This window comes from Triticum aestivum, chromosome 6A, assembly GCF_018294505.1.
Source record: "Triticum aestivum cultivar Chinese Spring chromosome 6A, IWGSC CS RefSeq v2.1, whole genome shotgun sequence".
NCBI lineage: Eukaryota > Viridiplantae > Streptophyta > Magnoliopsida > Poales > Poaceae > Triticum > Triticum aestivum.
Window position 1 is genome coordinate 317971709 of NC_057809.1, and position 23898 is coordinate 317995606.

The 23898-nt window shown below is 45.0% G+C and overlaps 1 long non-coding RNA gene across 1 annotated transcript; it reads left to right on the plus strand.

The window, feature by feature from the left end:
• The first annotated feature begins 19021 nt into the window (after positions 1-19021).
• LOC123130618 (uncharacterized) lies at positions 19022-23138 on the plus strand. Its single transcript, XR_006463928.1, has 6 exons — positions 19022-19328; positions 19422-19483; positions 20423-21245; positions 21501-21599; positions 21735-21909; positions 22820-23138. It is a non-coding gene; the product is annotated as an uncharacterized lncRNA (long non-coding RNA).
• Positions 23139-23898: the final 760 nt, after the last annotated feature.

Here is a 23898-nt window from a genome sequence, read left to right on the forward strand (position 1 = left end):
TACTCCGCCCATGGGTCGGTAAACTTCGTGCTATTCCACCCCTTGTGAGGCGCTGGCATCCCCATCGGCAGCACTAGCTGAGGGTAGGGGCTCTTGGCATCCATGAGGACCCACTTGTTTCAGAAGCCCTCCACCTTCTTCCCGGCTCTTGAAATTGTGTTGCTTCCGTTGGCCGCAACGAAGTTGGCACACCCCGAGCACTGGCCCTCCTTGTTCCAGAAGTAGAGGAAATGGCAAAGCAGCGCCACTGACGACATCACCCCCACGAATGCTTCGTAGTAAAAGGCAAAGATTGACAGGATGAGGATGGAGTTGGCATGAAGATAGAGCATGTGGAGCTTGTACTGGCGGAGGATGGCATAGAAAAATTCAGAGGAAGGGGGACCAGCCCCACGAAGACACTGTGCATGAAGAAGGGGTAGAAGGTACTACCCGAGGCCTTCGGTTCGGCGGAGCCGTCCCGAAGTGCGGTCTCTCCCCCCTCATTGTTGTTGCCCGCCGCCATCAGGAGCGCAATGGCGAGATTCTTCTCTGAGACTGTGGATGCGCTTAGGGCAGGCTCAAACCAGGAGTTCGAGCGCACAGCCTTAGCCTTGTCGGTGGCCATCGGCTGCAACCTTGGGGAGAAGTTTCAGCGGATCTGGAGTCACTTTGAGCAAGAAGGAGAAGGGGATCTGGAGCAAGAGGAAGGGGGAGCAATGAAAGCCCTGTGGTGGGCCCGAGCCCCTTTTTGTTAGGCAAGGATGGTTGTCGAGGCAGCGTGGGAAGCAGAGGTGCCCACGACCCGTCAATCGCCACGCGTCGACCAAGGCTGCAAGCGGTTGGGGCCCGCGGCACTCCGCACTTGCCCTTTGCCTTTGTCTCGAAGCCAAGTTCGAGCGCACCTTGGGCCCGGGGCTACTGTTGACGTTCTGGGACCAGGGATGCCCAGACTTGCCTGCCTGCAGCCCGTGGCGTGGCTCCATCACTGGCCCTGTATGGCCCAGTTCGGCATCAACAATACAAGACCCTCGCGAGGGGCCAAGCCTTGCGAGGCGGACGACACCAAGACCTCCCTGGGGGGCAGCCTCGCTTGGCTGGCTCCCGAGGAGCGGAGATATATATGCAGGGCGCACCTCACGAGGTCCACATGACATGAGCCATGATGACCAAGGCCAGGAGGGTGCTAGCGAGCGCAGCTTACCAGTTTCCCCTTTGGTTCTAAGGAGGGAAAGCACAGGCGCGGAGTCCCGAGGAATCAAGCAAAGGTTTCCACATTGGTGCAACAAGACCAAGACCGCCAGGACGGCAGGACGGTGGTCATCGCGGAGCCCACTATAGCGTCACCACCAGATCCTTTTGCAGGCGAAGACTACTTTTGTCAGGATAACTTGTACTAGATGTCTCCCATCGAATTGGCCGTTGTGGGATCCCTTCCCGCCAACATTTGGGAAGAGGACCGAGGCCACTATAAATAGGATAGCCACCACCATAGAGGGGGACGGATCATTCAAACCATCCTCACACCCACCAGCTTGTCGAGCTCAAGAACACCTCACCTCCTGAGGTTGTTCATCCACTATACTAGTTAATCCTCAGCACTTCGGGGCAATCCACCACAAAGCTGGAGTAGGGTATTACACTGTAAGGTGGCCCGAACCAGGATAAATCTCTGTGTCTCTTGTTCTTTGGGTTCGGCGAGTCAAGCTGTGGAATCGTTGGGCCGGCAGGTCGGGAAGTAGGAGTTCTTCGTATGCATCCCAGTGTTCGAACCTCTCAAGGGTCTACGGAGCCCTGAATCCGACACATAGAATGATAAGAGGCCACTTCATTAACCTGCTGCAGTTGTTTGATGTGCCCAAGAAGTTCAAGGTGATGAGTCTGATTGTTGAGACAATCAAGAGGACAGCTGCAGACCAGAAGAGATCATGTGGGTATGCTTCACACATCCAAGTGCTCATCAACTCCAAGATGGGCACAGGCACCTACTTGTTGGACAAGAAACATCATCCCTTGAGGCCTAATTTTGAGGACAACATAGTTGTCATGAATGCTGAAGATCCCACATCTGCAGAGGCTCAAGAGAAGAGGGAGAAAGCTAAAGATGAGAAGGCAGCAAAGATGCCAAGTGCTGAAGAGGCTTCACAGGTGTTTCTCAAGTCAAAGCAAGACCAACTTGGATATCTGATTCAAGCCACCTTGAGGATTGAGAAGGGATTAGCCACCCTAACTCAGAACCAAGAAATCTTGGAGAGGATCATCGAGACTAAATTCTATCATCTTGACTTGAAAGTAACAAAGATGCACACAACAGTTGAGCAGCTCCAGGAAGAAGCTTAGGAGAGGAAAGGGTATGCTACCACAGATGCCTTTTAGAGAGTGCCAAGAGGACAGATATCTACTGCAGTGCCAGTGACTGACACGAGAGCAACTACATCAGCACCTGCAGCCACAGCATCAGTGCCACCTCCAGTTGCCACTCCACCAGCTCCAACAACTTCAACCGATGCATTCGTCCTTGGAGTCCTCTCAACGCCTCCTACCGAAGATCAACCCTAGAGAGACATATAGCACTATACATTTTCGAGCTTGTTGGTAACTTGTTGCCAAATGGGGAGAAAGTGTATAGATCATAGGCTTCGAGAGAGAGAGCTTTGCTTCTTTTTGCCTTATTTGCCACTTGTTTGATACTTATTTGTGTGCTTGCTTGGATGATACTCTATGTTTCTGTGTGTGAGATACCCGTTTGATCATGTGTCTGATCATATCATACCTTAATGCTTGTGCTTGAATGATGCCATTATTTATCACTTATGTATGGTCATTCACTTTGCCTTGGTGATGAGTGCACATTTCATATTCTATTATTTTGAGCGCTCCACCAAGATGTATGTGACATGGAAGAGTAACCCATGATCCTAATTGATTGTGCATTTGCATTCAAAAGAAAATTGTAAATAATGCACAAATTTAGGGGGAGCTCTTGCTTATCACATACTTCTTAAAGTGATAATGTATTTCAATCTTATTATCATTTGTCGAAGCTTTGATCTATATGTTGTCATCAATTACCAAAAAGGGGGAGATTATAAGTGCAACTATCCCTGGGTGGTTTTGGTAATTCCTAACAACATATAGCTCATTGAACTAATGCTCTTTCAAGATGATTATTTCAGAAAGTTCAATGACTGGCATGGCATGGACTAGGAATGTGGACCCCTCAAATGCTAAGGACACATATTGGAAAAAAGCTCAAGACTCTACATTTTCATTTTAGTCATCCAAGATCACATTGAGTCCATAGGAAAAGTCAATACTATTAAAAGGGGATGAGGTGTTGCTTAATGGCTTGCTTGCTCAAAATGCTTAGTGATATGCTCCAAAAGCCCTCAACCACTTTCTCATATCACATTTGTCCCAAACCAAAAGTCAAACTCGGCCCCACCGATTTGATCTTCCGGTGCCACCGAGTTCATTTGACATAGCCATAGCCAGAAACCCTAATCAGTTCGGTCTCACCGATAGGGATCTTAGTCTCATTGAGATGGGATAGCAAACTATCGGTTTCCCTTCGTAACGTTTCGGTCTAACTAAAATTAGCAATCGGTCCCACCGAGTTCGCAATGCAAACTCTCTGTTTCCTTTTCATAACATTTCAGTCTCACCGAAATGAGCAATCGGTCCCACCGAGTTTGCCTGGCCAACTCTCGGTTTGCCTATTACAAAAGTCGGTTCCACCGAGTTCATGTGATCGGTCTCACCGAGATTACGTTATGCCCTAACCCTAATGAAAGCAGTCCCACCAAGTTGATCATATCGGTCCCATCGAAAAGCCTAACGTTCACATTTTGAATTGAATCGGTCTGACAGAGTTTGTGTATTCGGTCTCCCGAGTTTGGTAAATTGTGTGTAACGGTTAGATTTTGTGTGGAGGCTATATATACCCCTCCACCCATCCTACATTCGTGGAGAGAGCAATCAGAACGTGCCTACACTTCTACCATTCATTTTCTGAAAGAGAACCACCTACTCATGTGTTGAGACCAAGATATTCCATTCCAACCACAAGAATCTTGATATCTAGCCTTCCCCAAGTTGCTTTTCACTCAAATCATCTTTCCTCTAAATCCAAATCTGTGAGAGAGAGTTGACTGTTGGGGAGACTATCATTTGAAGCATAAGAGCAAGGAGTTCATCATCAACACACCATCTAATACCTTTTGGAGAGTGGTGTCTCCTAGATTGGTTAGGTATCACTTGGGAGCCTCCGTCAAGATTGTGGAGTTGAACCAAGGAGTTTGTAAGGGCAAGGAGATCGCCTACTTCGTGAAGATCTACCCAAGTGAGGCAAGTCCTTCGTGGGCGATGGACATGGTGGGATAGACAAGGTTGCTTCTTCGTGGACCGTTCATGGGTGGAGCGCCCCGTGGACTCGCGCAACCGTTACCCTTCATGGGTTGAAGTCTCCATCAACGTGGATGTACGATAGCACCACCTACTGGAACCACGCCAAAAATATTCGTGTCTACATTGTGTTTGCTCCCTCTAAACTCCTCCCTTTACCTTCATATGCAATTATTTACATTCCGCTGTTATACTCTTATACTTGCATGTGTAGGTTGATTGCTTGACTTGTGCTAAGTTGCTAAAATCTGCCAAAACTTAAAATTGGGAAAAGGCTAGGTTTTTATTTGGTCGAGTTGTCTAATCCCCCCCCCCTCTAAACATACTTTCGATCCTACAGTAGTAGTAAATGATGAGTGCCCGAAGATTTTTTTTCGAAAGTACTCAATAATGGGCTCCTTTTCCTCAAGAAAAATGTGTTTACTAACGTATTAATTGGAATGCATGTGTGAGGAACAAATGACAAGAACTTTTACACGCATTGGTGAGTTATCTCTTAATTTTTGCATGCAATGTTTTAATCAAGCTTGAAATATGAACATGTCAATGGGAGGGAATAAAAGCCTCATGCATGCATGCATGCATGCAACATGCAACACTCACACGTACACATGGACGCACGCAACACTCATGCACCCATGCGGCACACAGCACACGACGCAACACACACGCTCACGCTCAAGTGCTCAACCTACTCCCTACGTCTGTGAAAGACTGTACATTTAGAGATTTACACATTGACCAGGGCATAATTAACGCCCAAAAGTAGCAGACTTATGTGTGCATAAGACCATTGAGAGAAGAAAATTAAATGAAGGTTGTTGCATGCTGTAATTAAGGATAGACATGTAGCCTATAGCTAGAGCACAAGTTGGTGCATTAGTCAATCAATATCGATTTAGATTAAAGGCTAAATGCATTGGAAGTGTAGATGTACACTCGTTTTTTCAGCCGATGTACACTCTTTGTTGGAAGACCGAGGGAGTACACGTGCATGCACTCACATACATAGCTAGGGTGGTTCGCGCACAAGGGTTGGACTCATGTCGCGCCTGCGTAAAGTTTTGTTTAACTGACTAGAACAATGCACGTGCGTTGCAACAGGGTATAAATATTCTATTGTGTTAGCTTGTGATTTACCTGTCAATAATAATGTGGTTGTGTAAATAAATGTTTATCAAATTCTGACCATGAATTGCCTTATATTTTGATTAGAAGTTTGGTAAGTAAATTAAAGTGGAATTGTTTTAGAAGGTAAGTAAATTAAGGTGATTGATTATCATATACATGGAAGGTTGGACGAAGGTGTGGTGAAAAGAAAGGTGAAATGGGAACCTTACGTTCTTTTTAAGTAGTATATAGTAGAGATTTATTTGCTCTGGCAACTGATAGGTGGGACCCAGAAACCAGGTGACAATTTAACCAGTCAACAAAGTGCCATGTCGAGTATGTGGCCGGTCAGTAGGGTGTAATACGGTGCTCTACAATGAGCTAGTGATCATATAATCACCGCAAAACTATATAGTGACCGTAAAGAGCGTATTGTTACATACGTTGACCGCCAGTGTATTTTTCTCGTTTCAAATTAAGCCATATTAACCGGAAAGGACGCAGTATGGACTAGTACTAGTACTGCTTTGATGTGTCCCGTCAACTCGTGGAACGGGGAGAAGCTTGCTTAGAGCATGGCTAATAGAAGAGCCGACAACGGGCTCTATACTAGTGCCATGTCACTTATAGTCTTCAAAGAAATAGTTTGATATAATAGGGCTGGCTATAGAGGAGTGGCTCATCGGCTATAGTAATTAATTTTGGCATGCATGAAGAAGGAGGGAGACACACCTGATTGGAGGGGAGAACCAGCGCCAGCTTTTAAGGGCTGCATGCAGCTCCTTTCTCTCGTACGTTGCGCTACAGCCAAGCGATTAGCGAAGCGCCGGCTGCACTCTCTTTCCTCCCTTCTCTCTTTTCCAGATGGGAATTTGCTGACTTGGAATGGCTTATAGCCTGCTGACTAGGACCTATTATCCTTGCTCTTACTACGCCTCTCCCTCGCCCAGGCACGCGGTGGCTCGCAGGACGAGGAGAGGGTTTTGACTATAGCACCCTCTCCCTCGCCCTCGCCCTGGCGGTGGACGTGTAGTAGTTCAATTGATGTCAGATTGCCAGAAGCATATTGTATTGTAGTATCATCATTGTTGAACCTTCCGAAGAGGCGAAGAGCCAAGTGCAAGGTTCACACGAGTACGAACTATTGAACCTCCCGAAGAGGCAAAGAGCCAAGTGCAAGGTTTTATAGGAGTTGTCGTCCTAGTAGGAGTATACTACAACTATAGAGAACGATGCTACTGTATGATGCCGCCATGTCACCTATATCCAAAGTTGTGCCACATTTTTTTCTCAAAGAGCATGTTGGAACCCGTGCAACAACAACACAAGTTGCACGTACACATAACACATTTACTAGTAATAAATTCTAAAGGACAAATGCCAGTATGCAACACAAGTTCATCTCCACTTCATGTGATAAATTTGTGCACGACTAGTCTACATATATTCACAGCGCTACCGTTCACAATTTACCAAACTCCACTTACACATTATAGATGGGCTACATGTCCTCCTCCAGGTTCTAGTCCTAGGTGTTCTTTATGGATGGCACAATCCATAGCGGTGGGCAATGGGAATCACTGTTGCAGGTTTCTACTCCAGTTCCACACGATGGAGACTCATCCAAGCTAAAGCGGCATAAATCAAGGATAGCGTGTCTCAGCATGTCGTTCATCTGGTAGTGCACACTGAAGACACAACCATGCTTCATGAACGACAGGCCTTCGTGTCATGCATAGAAGGTGGCATCCACTTCTCAATGGGGTAGCTGTCCCCAATGAAAAGTGAGTACTCTCCAAGAGTGTTCCTTGGCACCCACGTAGCATCACGGGGGTCGAACTCGGCGTCGTTCATCTGGTACACGCGTCATCTCAGATCTGGACACATGGTGACGTACATAGTCAAGGTCCATGCATAATAATGTTGTGCTCAAATATGGCGGTCAGTAATAGTGTGCAGCAAATAGTACTACTCCGGTAGTATAGTGGAAGTAAAATAACCATCTTATTATATATAGCCACTCTTGGCTACATGGATGAGATAGTAATAAGACATGGAAAAACAAAAATGGTGGGAGCTAGTGGGTTCAAGTCTTCAAGGGCCTAGCTAGCTATACGCGTCCTCCAAGGTAAAAAGTACTCCTACTAGTACTATTAGTAAGTGGTACAACAATGAAAGAGAAGGCGAGAGGGTTAAACAATATAATACTAAATGGAATACCTAGGTAGATGGTGATGGTCCAATCATGGTAGATTGTGTGACCATGTTGCACATCAGTGGTACCATGGGTAACGACTGCTAAGATACTTGATCCCAATAAGACAAAGTCATCTACAAGGTTCCAGGTTAGACTGAATCGCAGATGCAAATGCACATCCAGGATCGGCGATCTTATTTTGATCGGGGGATGACTGGTCCCTGCAAGATAATGCAGTACCATTAGGGATGCAAATGATGGTTTGTGCATTCTGTTTGTAATCTCCCGTACCGTAGCATGGCAACCAGATGAAACAAGTCCCATGGCTTGTAACCGCGAAGATGCGGCCTAGATAGCGCATGGCGTCTTCGAACATGTAGGGGTACAAATCTATCATAGCCAACATGCGCCGGCCTCTACCGTTACTGCCTCTTGCATTGATGGCAATTCTTATGTCGAACATCGCAATGAGATAGTAATCATCCTAGCCGTGTTGCTTTGTCAGTGGGTCCGCAATCGCTATCTTCTTCAATCTCATGTAGGCATCATCATATGTATTCATGTAGGCATCATATGTATTCAAGGCCGATCCCTATGGTGGAGAAGGGGTCTACGGGAACGGCCGCACTGCTGTGGTTGTTGTGCAAAATGATGGTGGTATCCGGCCAGAGGTATGCAAGCCAATCTTTGTTGGCACCGACCCAGACCTATATATAAGACGGTGGGCAGCGGAGAAATTACGGGATGGAAATGGAATAACTAAGTACTACATGATCAAACTCCATGACTGACCTGCTCATCGGACAAAATCCGACTACCTCTCAACATCGGCAACTCTAGCGGAGTCAACATGCAACCATGGCCAGGGAGCACTGGATTGTTCGAAGGATTGTCCCATAGAAGAACCTTCTCCTCGAGGAGGCATGGAAGACCAACAAGCATGGCCTTTTCCCAAGCTTGTTTAAGCACCGTCTTGAAAAAGTAGGTGCAGGAAGCACTGAGTCTTGCGGCAGTGAGAACGTCGGAGCAGTGTGCGATTTCTCCCAGAGGATCATCATCCAAGGTCTCCCAGCCCTGACGAGGAGGAGAACCGCCTGGCGAATCCATGGGAGCAGCGACCAACTGCCTTATCTTCGGGGGGAGGGGAACCAGCGAGGAGGAGATAAGAGCATAGTAACCGCAGGGCCTCGTTCCTTCCAACTGTAGCTCCTCGATCGTTCCTTAGCGAAGCGGTGAGGCTATTATTTACTACGTACTCATACTGTAGCAGTACTAGTACTACTTTCTCAACTAGTAGTGTGATGTACTGTACTTCTAGTATAGTGCACCAGTTTTGAACTCTTGAATCTCAGGGCCAACGAGCTACAGTTAGAAGTGGAGGATACTACTATTCTCTAGAACCATCAATGTACTATCAATGCAGGGAAAGTACACCTGCACTGGGTACTCTCGGTGCTCTATTCAAGCGCGTAGCTTGCCTACTCAGCCGCTCCTCTCACGCACACACTAGCTGCATGTTTATCAGCAACGGTTACTGCGGTGGTAGAACATTTGAGTTATTTGATACAACGAGACTAGGCTTTTCGCTTCCACTTGTGGAGGTGTAATGGATCTCGTCGAACTTTGTTAGTAGTTCCTTCTTTATGAATGAGATGAGGCAAAGCTTTTGCCTCAGTTTCAAAACAAAAAAATCACATCAAGTTTTATAGAGCCGATAATGGAGTGAAGTCCATGCGTGCAACGCCACAAACTACAGAGTAGTAGAGTACTAGCATTTTACGTACAGAGCCATATTGCACAGTTGCCAATGCCGCGCCAGGATTTTTTGGCTCCTCGGGCTTAATTGGGAGGCACTAGTTTAAATATGCTACTAGCTGATGAGGAAGCCGCAAGCGAGGCACGGCTAGGGTGAGCACGCGAGCCACGAAATGATGGGAAGGAAAACCCATTCACGTGGTTGGGCTATCCAGTGCACCCAGATTGTGGTGCGACACGTCCGTTCGACTTCAAAACTCAAACTACCACTGTACAATATTGGCTTGTAGCAAAGTTACTATTTAAAAAAAGGATGTCGTGCGTTCGGCTAGGATCGACCCCACAAAACGAGCTATACACTCCCGTGACCACTAGTAGTACTCGTTGGAGTACAACGCAACCTAGAATCGCCTTTTGTCGCTACTACATTGTTCCTTATAGGAAACCACTAATAATGCCAAGAAACCACTAATAATGCTAAGAAACTACTACCACTTGCATATGTGGCAGACTTAAGATAAGACTACCTTATCAACCATTATACATGCCCTTACCAACCAGCCCTACCAAGAAACGACTACTCTACAAAGTGCAGTTATAGGCATGTTTCAACCCGTGTTGCCCCATAAGTCAACGCCTTCTATTCGACTGGCAAGTTAGGCGTTATGACTTGTGGGACCTACATGTCAGTCTGCACAAAAATCCCATAGTGACCTCCTACCTTCGGCCCGTCCACCTAGTCACCCTCGGCCATGGGACGCAGCTACCGCCGCCGATAGAAGGCGAGGTCAAAACCGTCGGCGGTGCGGAGCCCATCTTGCGGCAGCCCGGATGCCAACTCCGTCCGGCGCCCGCGGCCGCTAGCTAGCCAAGATAGCACACACCCTGCTGGATGCATCTAGTTGCTTGTCTGCAAGATTTGCTAGCTAGATTGGCACTGCGGTGCGGCAGCTTGCTCGCACGCACCGCGCCAAGGCCAGCCATCTGGCTCGAGCGAAGGCCAGCGCAGCGGCTTGCTCTCGTGTGGCCAGTGTGGCGTCCGGCCCGTCCGGCGGAGCGGCGGCCAACTCGCTCATCACCGGCGCCACCAACGAACACGCATCAGTACTGTTTGAAGTAATGTTCAGGAAAAATAATGATTTGAGGGGGAATAACAGTATAGATGGTCAGATGTGGGTCCCTCGTGTCAATGGTTAAACAAAATGTGTTGTTTTAAGCTGCCTCGTCAGCACAGACGTGTGGGCCAACCCTGTCATAAACGGTTTTAAACGATCCTAATCGGCACTAGGTAGTAGTTTTTGGCACGGATTAAGAAATTTTGTGTATGGTTTTGCTATTTTTGTGCAATAGTTTCTTCCTAGGGCTGGTTGAAAGTGGTAGTTTTTTGTTAAATACTCTACATACTGTAAATAGGAGTGAAAGTTAAGCTTTGGAATCCAATAAGCAAGGCTAGTTACATAGTGCCTACGTGTACGTGACTGAAACTAAATATCAACCATGAGTGACTAATATCTTGATGGAAAACTCAAAAGTATGGAAATACTAGCATTGTTTGCATGGTTGGAAATACTAGCAATGCTCATGTGTGTTGCAACGGATCATAATTAGAATAATACTTATTCACAAACTTGATAGAAAACACTCTAATTTTGATATACATATATCACTAGAGATATATTATGTTTCAATCAGAATATATTCCTTGGACTATTTTGGTGAGGTGAGGGAGGGATGTGGTTGGTTTTAAGATAATAATAATGGGTTTTTCTGCAAATTGGTAGAGAAGTGGGATGTTGGTGAGAAAAGGCAAGAACTTACCTCACAGTCATTAGATGTAGATCTAATGGTCAGAAATGACGGATGGCAGACACACCATCATCGCCAACTAAGTCTTACGTAGGAGTACTAGCAAGATGTCCATGCATTGCACGGAACATCAAGATGCATTTTTTTATAAAACACTTGTTGTGATTGACCCATGCGGGAGTAATCCCATGTGTAAAAACTAATGATATCTCGAGAAAGAGGAGATAAGGTGAAGAGGAGTGGGGCGTGGTGGTGATTGGTGGTCCGACTGAGCGAAGGCATGGGGATGGACGACGCCAACATCGACCACCATGCCAGTTTGTTCCAGAGGCTTCCTTTTTAATCGCTCAACAATGAGGTTGTTGGAGATAAGGATGAACGAGGGAAGGCCTTGTCTGCAAATGTGGAGAGAGGTGCAGGTATCTTTTAGCTTAATTTCTATCCATCAGATATAGATCGGACGGTCTATATTGCAATATGGCACGCGTACCATCATCACCAACTCGGTTTTTTATAAGAGAAGAAATATAAGTATGGAGATACAAATGTATTATCGATACTTGTTTCCGTGAACTAGGATCTACATTCTATTCAACAGCTCAGGATGTGGGGCCTTAGCACAATGACTTCTCTACTGTGTAAAACAAAGGTTTTCCCGTCGCCGATAAGGAGGGGGTGACGGCGGCGCGCTTTCAGCTTGCTATAGTCCTAGTAGTCATACTATGTGGTCTACGCACATGTAGATTTATTATTTTTCACGTCTCGTGTTCACCGTACTGCCACGATTGTTGATAAATAGACACTAAGTTATTCACGGGGAAACCCTTGTTGAGCGTGTTTGTGAGAGAGAGAGAGAGAGAGAGAGAGAGAGAGTGCATGTGTGATATGTGTAGAGACTGTGGCGATGATAGGAGATTCTTTGTGTCTATGTGTGTGGAGGATAGAGAGAGACATGTACATGGGGCTTTGTGTTGTGTAACATGGAGACACATAGACATAATTAGAGAGTGAGTGAGTGAGATACACATGCCGACACGGGGAGAGATGTGTGAGTTAGAGAGATGGATAACTTTGGTGTGCATCTGAGCTAGAGAGAGGAGGATACATAAATACCTAGAGCTGGAGAGAATATGCAAGTGTGTGTGTCTTAAAAGAAGGATCCAGATAGATGGGTGTTTGTGCGTGTCTGTGTGTGTTTGTGCGCGCGTTTGTGTGTGAGAGGGAGTGTGCGTATGTGGAGTAGAGATACCACTAATGATGTAAACCTAGTATAGGGAAGGGGGAATGGTGTGACATGTGTTTCAAAGAGAGACAAAGGCATGTGTAGTAGCAGGAGAGGAAGAGAGGGGGAGAGAGAGGGGTTGTTTGTGTGCAGAAGTGGCGTATAGATAGGGGACAATGTTGATGTTGTTCAAAAGTGGCCTATGTATGAAGACGCAAGGGAAGCGAGTCATCGTGTGTGTGATAGGGACTTCATGAGAGATCTAGAATAGAAGGTGTAGAGAACAATGTGCGAGATTGAGAATGATGATACATTAGGGAGCTATGGAAAGAGTCACGGCATATATGTATACAGGGAAGGAGCCGGGGCAGGTCCGCATGTGGGAGAGATAGAAAGAGGATTGTGGTGCACAAGGAGACAAAGTGTGCTTGTTTGCAGGGGGTGGTGTGTGAGGTGAGTGTGCGAGAACCACGTAACTAGGGAGACAAACGTTTGGGGCGACGTTTTGTGTGTATGGGAAAGATACACTCTACATAGTGTGTGTGCTTGGGAAAGAGAGATGCCGGGAGACCTATATAGTGGGGGAAGAGATGTGTGCATGCCCGAGAGACAAAGTGATACAGGCCTATATTGGGGTCCGGACTTTAGAAGATAGGGGTGTTAATGTGCTCGTGTGTTCGTGTATGGGGGAGAGAACGACTTGTGTGTTGGGGGTGGGGGTTGGATTCAGATAAAGAGTGAGGTGTCTATATTTGAGGGACTTTGCGTAATTGAGATATATATGGTCAATAGTGTGTGCACTCATGGTTGATCAATTTGTTTCACAGTTTGGACTATGAGATAACGATACTTTTGAACATGCGTGATATACCTTGATGTACCAAAATTAGAAACCTAAGGTTGGAATTTTGGAATTCGACTCCATCATTAGCTTTTGTAATTCATTTAAATGGAGGTATATTTTTTAAGCCGGGATTTCATGATTTCAAATTCATATATCAAACCTAGAGATATACACATACGGACATGTTCAAACTTTATAATCATCCAATTTATTCATACACATACACATTTTTGCTTTTGTCATCATATTTAGGATAAACACATTTGGAATTTCATTTGAATTGGACAGTATGATGGTATTTTCTTATACTAGCTCAATGATCCATATTTGAATTGAATGGACAATCTAAGTTTTGAGTTGGAGACATTGATTTTCAAAACTTGCACTTTTTTTTGCATGCAAAACAAATAAATTCTCGGCCATGATATCATAGTCGGCCGTACAAGAGCAGAACACTTATAATTTCAGGCGCCAAAAGCTTTCAAATTTCCCGCTCACATCAAAATATCTCGCGCATGAAAGTTTAGCCATGTGATATTCCTGTTTTACCCCTGCCACATGAACGGAAAAGGTCTGCTTTGGTAACTCCATTGTTTTCCCCTCTTTTCCCCCAGCATTCTTCCCCAGAGCCCCTCCCCTTCCTGTCCCCCCAACCATGGCAAGCCGTCGAATCTAGTCCTCCGCCGCAGCGGACCTCACACCCCACCGGATCTACCTTCTACACCTTGGAACCCCCGACTGCCAACTCACCACTTCACCGGAGCTGCTTCAGCGACTGGCTTGTCCACCGCTCTAGATCTCCTTGACCGCCATCATGGTCCACCGCACCGGATCTGCTTAACCGATACCCATACGCCGCTGAGAAACAGGTACTATTATCCAACGGCCAGCGCCTACATTCAGTTTCTTAGCATAAGCACCGCACCTTTGAATTTCTTCAGGGCATCATTCAATTTTTCATGAGATGCGTTATTCTGCTTGCACTTGTAGGGCCATACTTCTGGCAGTGAACATGTTACATGTGCTAAATTACAAACCAATGCACATATAGTTACAATGCTTTAGTTTTGTCCTAAGTATTATTGTACTTCCTAGATATCACTGACTACTATTTTACTTCTTTCATGCTATATTTATGATAATGGTGTTGTTCTGATGCCACTTGTTGGTTCCATCAGACTGCTTCATGTTCTCTATGCTTAATTACACATCAGCAAACTAGCATGTGGTTCCGCTACTTTTTGTTTGTTTTACCCTACATTTTCTGATGCTAGCTATTACATCACTGCTCTGAGCCTCTGTTCATTACTTTTTTGTGTGTTCTTGATCATCCCAAGTTGCATGACTAATTTGATGCTTCTATTAATTATGGAGCTGCCAACCCCATCAAGAAAAATATTTGTTCTTTTGGGGCTGGCACCTCAAACAAGCATAAAAATATAGTGAAGCACATATATTGTCATGTAAGCACACACACCCTTCTATCATTAGTTTAGATGAACCATTGATGATCAATTCGAACCAGTGCATGTGACTAAAATTAATTTTACCTAAATAGAGGGTGCAAAATAAACTACAGCAACTAGATTTGCAACTATGAGATGCTGACGATATCATCAAAGAACATTGCAACAGCAGCGAGGCTTCACAACAACATATGGTAAGCCATTGTGTTTTAGTACATGTGAAATGTAATGCGTGGGGGATCCTTTCTTGGCTTGTGCCCTCAACCTGTAATCCTACAGAATTACAAATAGTTCAGTTGTCTGCTTTGTTGTATTGCTTGATCTGAATGCTTGTTTGTTACTTGTTAGGCTATACCTGAGTTGGCCAATATGTCAGCAGTGCCTGTTGTACTATCGTAAAGAAATGCATGCCTAGTTCATTTGAGTCCTTAATTTTTCCTATGAACTTCATTACAAGACTGTCTTCGTATTTTATACGATGCCACACTGTTAAGTGCTTTCTCGGATTATTTCAACTGCTTAGATGCCTTGGCAACTTAAATATAGAGGTGGTACACTCCCTTTCAACTAGGGATGTCAACTGGGTCCCGTTTAATCCCGATTAAAGTCCACTAGTCATATGATCACTACTGCATGATGCTGCTAACGTGACACTACGATCAGAGACCCTTTGACAAAACAGTGTATGATGCATTTATCACAAACGAGGATATAAAATAACCGTCAAAAAAGGTGCAAAACGTTTGCGATGGAGGATGCATCAAACACGGTTCAGATTTTAGTTGCGTGTGCGATGCAGGGCACACGGTTAACCCATTCGAACTGTTTGCGATGAGGAAGAACAATAGAAACGGGCAGCCATGTCAATGTGTGTGCGATATACAACATATAGTTCGCTCCGATGAACCGTTTGCTATTAGGGAGTGCAACATAAATGGTTAGCCATATCAAAGTGTGTGTGATATAGGGCATACGGTTCACTCGAATGAACTATTTTCGATTAGCGAACGCAACAGAAACGGTCCAACTTAACAAGATGTGTGTGATACGTGGCAAACAGCCGACTCGGATGAACTGTTTGCGATAAGAATTTACAACACAGACGGTTAATACATTTAGCTCGTGTGTGATTCTGTGTGTACAAAAAACTTTGAAAAATGCAAACTAGTTGCTTGCGGTGGCTAGGAGTATCGGACACGATGCATCTGCAAGTACTTGTGTCCGATGATTAGTAAGTTACACATGCATTTCCTTATGTTAACACTTGTGTGATAAATAACACGTGGCACCGGATACGGTATTCTGGTTGTGTGTGTGCTCCACTTAGTCTTCACGCGCTCCACATGGTTGAACTGTAAAATCCACGCCTATTCCCTCACTAGTTTCCCACCACCAGCTAACGGATTGCTGCATATAACCCAAGCGGCAACGCACCGCCGTGACACTCTGCGAAGATCTAGTCCCCACCCATCTACCATTAGTTATTCCAAGCATGCCAGACAACGACCTATGATAGCCTGGCTTAATAGGGATGATAGACTACTCATATCAATCAATGTTCAAGAAATCGTTAACTGGTAGCTGCTCGATCAGTTTAGGAGTAGCAATTAATCATTGAATCGGCCTATTAATTGATTAATTGGTCAACCATTAATCGATAGATTGAATAGAAACTTTCCAACATTATCTAGATTTTTTTAATGTATTATACCATACTCTCATGCTCCTAACTATGTAGTATACCAAAATATGCTGCCATGCACATATGAAAAGCATAGAGAGGAGGTAAAATTATTAATCCTATCTATTAAGGAGCGGCATGGGGCCGGAAGGGGTTATGGGCCAAAATTTTGGGCTTTGTTTGCCCATCGTTAATGGGCCAGCAAGGATTAATTGGCACGACAACTGATTAATTGGTCTAACTGGCCAATTAATCGGCCTGCCAAGTTAACGCGACGAATAGGTGTTATTCGATTCGACCATGCTATGACTAGCGATTAACTAGCCCGTTAACTGATTAATCGGGTGAATTATTGAACAGTGATATCAATAAGGAATTCCTTCTTTTCCGAGAGCCCATTCAGACAGAACTCCAAAGTTAAGCATGCTCAGCTTGGAGAAATTTCAGGATGGGTGACTGCCCGAGAAGTTGCTCTCGGCTGCGCACAAGTGAGGACAAAGTGCGCAGAAAAGACTACTATTGATCTATGGGGCTAGTCAAGATCCCGCCAGGAGTAACGACCACCGGCGGGTGTGTCCGGGGCATTACAAGTTGGTATCAGAGCCGACCCTCATGGTTACATGGATGTTTGCGGACAGGTCCGCGGTCATGTTGTTCATGACGTTTGTGACCCGTCGTGGCACACGGCATGGCACATGTACCGGAATGGATGCACAGACGTTTGTGCCAAGAGGGAACGTTCCTGTGGCCCAACGAGGACGTCGGTTCCTCTGAGTGGGGGTGTATGTGATAGCCTGGCTTAATAGGGATGATAGACTACTCATATCAATAAGGAATTCCTTCTTTTCTGGGAGCCCATTCGGACAGAACTCCAAAGTTGAGCGTGCTCAGCTTGGAGAAATTTCAGGATGGGTGACCGACCGGGAAGTTGCTCCCGGGTGCGCACGAGTGAGGACAAAGTGCGCAGAAAAGACTAGTATTGATCTGTGGGACCAGTCTAGATCCCGCCAGGAGTAACGACCACCGGCGGGTGTGTCCGGGGCATTACACGACCAAAGCTTCGACGTTGATGCCTACCTGTGTTACATGTTTGGCGAGGAGAACGAGTCGGAGCAGGTCGGTGAGCAAGAGCTTCATCGGCCGGTGCAGGCACCATGGCCCATCGGCAGCGATATCGGCATCACAATACTTGGGAGCACAATCGACATATTGCAGAGGAGGTGTGATGAGCAGTTTGCCATTCACCGTGCAAAAGAGCCAGAGCTGCTCGGCGGCATGATCGACGACCCACCCGAAGAATCATCGTCACTAGTGCTCATCCAGAGCCTGATGCCCCGCAAGGAATGGGCAGAGGACCTCTGCGATTCAGTCAAGCCAAAGGCAGCCTGTGGCTTCATCATTGCCCGCGGCGGCCGTGTCAACCTCGATCCCGATGATGTGGTGGCCAGGCTCGAGCACATCCTTGGCATATCAATAAGGAATTCCTTCTTTTCCGGGAGCCCATTCGGACAGAACTCCAAAGTTAAGCGTGCTCAGCTTGGAGAAATTTCAGGATGGGTGACCGACCGGGAAGTTGCTCCCGGGTGCGCACGAGTAAGGACAAAGTGCGCAGAAAAGACTAGTATTGATCTGTGGGGCCAGTCTAGATCACGCCAGGAGTAACGACCACCGACGGGTGTGTCCGGGGCGTTACACGACCAAAGCTTCGACGTCGATGCCTACCTGTGTTACATGTTTGGCGAGGAGAACGAGCCGGAGCAGGTCGGTGAGCAAGAGCTTCATCGGCCGGTGCAGGCACCATGGCCCATCGGCAGCGATATCGGCATCACAATCCTTGGGAGCACAATCGACATATTGCAGAGGAGGTGTGATGAGCAGTTTGCCATCCACCATGCAAAAGAGCCAGAGTTGCTCGGCGGCATGATTGATGACCCACCCGAAGAACCGTCGTCACTAGTGCTCATCCAGAGCCTGATGCCCCGCAAGGAATGGGAAGAGGACCTCTGCGATTCAGTCAAGCCAAAGGCAGCCTGTGGCTTCATCATTGCCCGCGGGGCCGTGTCAACCTCGATCCCGATGATGTGGTGGCCAGGCTCGAGCACATCCTTGGCAGAGTTGATGTCCCCAACAAAGTAGAACATCGCCAACGTGATATCCTGAGGATGCAGGTGATCGACGGAATTTGCTACCAGGCTAGAAACATGGAAATGGAGCGGTTCCGCCACTACACCACGACACTACAATGACGACACGCATTTGTTGGCATAAGTGTACATTAGCGACACATTGTCTATCGAAAACAATAACGACACATCGATTGTGAGAGTTTCTCTAGAGTGACGACATTCTATGTGTCGTTAATGCTTAAAGGTGTGCGGACATACAATGTGTCGGCGTATGCTTTTTGGTTGTTAGATTATCCGTCGCTGTTGCTTGGCAATAGAAAAAATGTCGGCGTATGTTTGGACCGAGCCACGCGGGACAAGTTTTGCGCGCGAGAGACTCCAAAATTTTGGCTAAGCCCATCTTATCTCTTTCTCCGCCCGGCCACCCATCTTCAACTAAAAAAACTCTTTCTCTTCCTCCCACGCCACACACTCTCCCACCTAAACCTAAACCTAAACCTAGGTCACCTGCCGCCGCCGGCCCCTGACTTGCCGGCTGATTTGCTCGCGTTGCCGCCTCTCCCACCACCAACGGCGCCTCCCAAAGCAGGAGATCCACCGTGACCGAAGCAGGTCAGGCGGTGGCCCTGGCGCACCTAGATCGGCCAGCGCCTTCCGACGTCGAGCTCCTCTGCTCCCAGCGCCAGATCCACCTATGGCTCCATCTCCACAACCACGCACCGGCAGCCGCCATGGAAGGTCTCCTCCCTGCCCCTCTCTCCCCCAGGCTGTTGGTTAGTTTTGTTTTGGCCGCTCCCCTTCCTGATGTGGTTTCCTCACGCCCGCACGCAGGTGCTCTATGTGCTTGCTTCTTCCCTTTCGGGGACGCCGCTACTCTGACGCCATGGACAAATGTAAGCATTTTTCTTCTCTCCCCTTCTATTCGTCTCCTTCATTCGGCCTGAATTTGCTTACTGCACAACAGTAATTATTTCTTCAGGGGTGAGAAAAGGAGAGGTCCCACAATCCAAATTTCCTTCTCTTGAACCAATGAAGCACAATCCTTTGTAGCACCTTAAGTTTCAGACTGAATAAATTATGTTGGCCACCTGTATTTGGAAAATTTACCCAATGTAGTATGTACATTTAGTTTCCTAGAAGGCCATTATGCTTGTCGTTAATTAGCAACTCACATTCCAAAAGTGCCGGTGGGAAATTGTGAAATTAGTATTGCAGTTTGCATCTTTGTACAGAACATGTTATAAGGTCAATATTAACACTAAAAGTTGGACTCTGTATGTAGTGTATGGGAAGTTTTAAATGATTATGCGAATTTGCTTTTCCTTTGGTTGTGCCTCAGATTTCACAATCATTATTTATTTATTTTAGAGACTAAAAAATGAAGAGAGAGATTATGGGGTGTGGTGGCCATTAGTTGCTTCCGCTGTATGTTGACCTACTTGCCTTTCCTTTTGTTATACATGCAGCCCAAATTTACGGGGGGTGTTATATAGCTTGGCAACGGATTATATTGTAAACCATCTGCTAGTTTATTCCTCGGCTTGTCTAAGATTGTTGTTATTGCTTCAGAGTTCATATCAAACATATTTCCCTTTTGATAGTTTGGACATGTTATTTCCTGAGTGCTAGCTCTAAAACAGGACATGCATTTCTGTAACAGCTCCAAACTCTGACAATTAATTTGCACAATAAAGTAATTAATGATAAACCAATTTAATATTTTTTTTCTTTTTCTGCGCTACTTGTATCGATGTTGCTTCAGTTTCAGAATTTCAGTCACATGTTTTTATCTATCTATGTACCAATTAATGGATTCAACTCTTGTGCCACAGGATTACAAAAGGTTGATGCAAACCAGCTCCAGAATGAGCTCAAGGCATAGAGGAAGAATGAGGAGGAGGAGATGAGCACACTTCTGAACCACTACCTCCATTTCTGTGCAGTTCTAGAAGGAGCTCAAACCTATTTCTCATGCCTCTGAATTTCCTTTTTCTTGTACTGGATATCTTCTTGTTCTTTCACTCCTAACCAGTAGACTTCTAATCTAGGTGCTCATTATTTCTACTTGTTTGTTGTCTCAGGGATCACAAGTTTAATGTTTACTAAATCAAGAAACCTTCTGAATCTGCTAACATAGCCTCCATTTACTCTCTGCTCAAGTCTGTTTGTGGCATATCTTATTTTAACTTCTGTTTTAGTCTGCTCAAGTGGAGATCTCCGTAAACTTCAGAAATCATAGTCACGAAATTGTAGGGATAAAAGGGGTAATGGAAAATTGCATTTCTCTAGTCTTAGTTTGTTCTTCCTTGGCGCCCTACTATTTACATTTTTTTCTATTTGGTTTGTATATTAGTAATGAATGTCCACTTCTCCTATCTATATTTTCATAACTATGTTTCTTAATTATACTACTAATTCACACGAAGTTGTTTGGTGGATAGTGCAGTTTTAACCTGCTGCTTCTCGATAAAAGTTGTTGCCATGTATTTAACTCATCACATAATTTGCTTAGTATGCATATTTTGCACTATTTTTTATTAAGCATCATGGTCTGATATGTGCTACTTGCAGGAGAAAAGATGGAAGGAACAAGAGGTGGAAGTGAGCTCCCAGCATATGAACAATCGAGGCTTGCAAGTATTGCAAAAAACAAAAGTAAGTTGAGAGCTCTTGTTGAAATAAAAAGAAAATATTTAGCATTGGGAGAAAACATGAGGCCCTCTGGGGAAGTAGGCAGCTCGTCCTAGCGAGCCAATAATTAAGTTTATTTGGAGTTGTCATTGCTAAGTGTAGCTGGCATCAAGAGCTATGCTCGTAGTAGGCATGAATTGGTAAACTCAAGCACCTCTTTTTGAACGTTATGCATCTGATTAGTTGGTTTTCTAATTATTAGGGAAAAAATTGTTGCAGGCTGAAGAACTTGGCTATGACATGCAGAGAGATGAAATATTTGTCAGAGCACATACACGTAAAATTGGAGTTCCTACCGCACAAGCGGAGACATTAATTGTTAGTCACACATACACATCATGTGTTTTTCTTTAGTACAGCCATGCACGTGACTGCATATTAATCGATGACAAGTATACATTGCACTTCATTGTAGAAATAAATTAGGTGCCTCATTTGCTCTATTTTTTGCAGAAACAACCTGAAGAAACAGCTGAACCACCAACAACACTTGCAATGGAAATTCAATTTCATCGACAAGATGAACAAGTTTCTACTCTACTAGGGCACACAGAAAAAATGCAACGATAAATTGGAGAGATGCATCAAGTTCTCTTTTCTCAAGGCATCAGAAATGTGGAAACACTAGGTATTATTCTTACTTTTTTCCATGAGTTGGCATTGCCATGTTTCGCTTGATGCTTGGGTAGGAAGAGATAGGTTCAGAATGGGGAAAAGGGTCCTCAGTTTGAGCTAAACAATATGATTCTTCTTTTGGGCAATCTTTGCATTTTTCTTGTCAGGTTTCATGCATCATAACTAAACACATGTAGTGCAGTTTGTAGTGTCATTATAAATAGATGATGCATGAGGCTACTAGAGTATCTAGTTTCTATCGGAAATAGATAAGAATTAAGGGCACGATAAGGTGATACTAAATCTGGGCTATAGTAGAACATAGAATGTTTGGTTTCTATGTTTATATGTGTGCAACGCAACCGCCATTGTCATGCAAATAGTATGCAGGCTAAATGTGTGATTTAGTACGCAAGCTAAACTGAATGTTTGCTTGCATATTTGTTCAAATACGGTCAGTGGTACAATTGTCTGTCAGTGTGCAATTCCTAGTAGCTAAACTGAAGCTTGCTCTCTTTTAAAGATCAGCCACAAAAAAAAATACTTGACCATTATTTTTCTGCAAAGCATATTTAGTTCAGTCCACATGTTAGGATTACACCTGACTCCTTTTTTAGGTAAACATAGGTGTTGTAGCCTATTGAGCATCTGTTTAGTTTTAGGATTTTAACCATAGCAGAAAACAACATATGCGAACCCCTATTGTATACCACAAAATGTTTCATAGCATGCATGAACCGCAACACAAGCGATGTCTTTTAAATTGACTTGTTTTCACCAAGTACACTATTACATATATGACTACTGGTACATGTATATGTAATAATGCTCATTTCTTAGACCTTTGGACTCGAAGGCAACTCATAAATTTGAATACATTGTATTATTTCAAAGATTGCTGAAACATATGAGTTCTTTTGTAGGGACAAATGGTAGAAAGTAGCAAGTCCACTGGCTGATTGAAGATGTTCTCGTGATTGCTTTTATTGGGAACATGGATGACACATTTTGTTCATACGGAAGTTGATTTGGTTTGGCAATTGAAGAGTTGGTCTTCCATAATATTCTGTAGCAGTAGCAGTCCAGTGAACAAGCACTTGGTCTCTTATGAACTTTGGCCATTATGTTTGTAACATGTCTCTCTTGTATATTTGACTTGTGCATTTCCATAATGGTTGTAGCTAACTTGAGTGAAGAAAACTAATGAATCTTCTATATATAGTGAATGAATGCATTGGTCAACGATATCTTGTGATGAATAGAAGAGTGCAATTGTTTGTATGTATTGCATATTGAACATGAGTTTAATATTATGAATGTAATTGCATTCAAAATATTGTGCGTTTGCATTTGTGCTGAAATGTAGAACACTGCCAACAAATGTGTCGGTAGAAGTATCTGACGTCACACAAACTGTCGGTATGGCGCATTGATAGACAAACTGTCGGCGTAGAAATGCACGTCGCACAATCTGTCGGCATATCACACTAACAGATGATCTGTCGGCATAGAGTTGTCTGTTGGTGTAGAAATGGCTGTCGGTGTAGATCTCACAAATGGCGTCATACTGTCTGCCGGCCTAGATTTATCTGTCGGCAAAGACCTTTCCCGGCAGGACTATAGGCGGCAACTCCTTTCTGTTGGGAAAGGTCTTTGCCGACACTAAATGTGTCGCCTTAGGTGACCTTTGCTGACAGATTCTTTGACGCTGTTTTGAGTGTCGTGGTGTAGTGCGTGGAGTTGTCATGCGCGCGATTGCATGATGTCAAGCTCTTCTGGAAGAGGCCTAGCAGCCCCAAGAGCCTCTCAGCGCCAGCAGATCCGTAGGCGGAGTCGGGTCGGGACACTCGGAGTGAACGGCCGCAAGGGTGCTATGCTGGTCGTGGAGTCTGAGAAGACCATCGTCGCAAGCCCACCAGCTCAACCTTTTAGCTTATATTTTATTATAATTGTATCCATATGTAGGTCGTGAGTGTTCTGGGCCTTGCCACATTTGGCATTT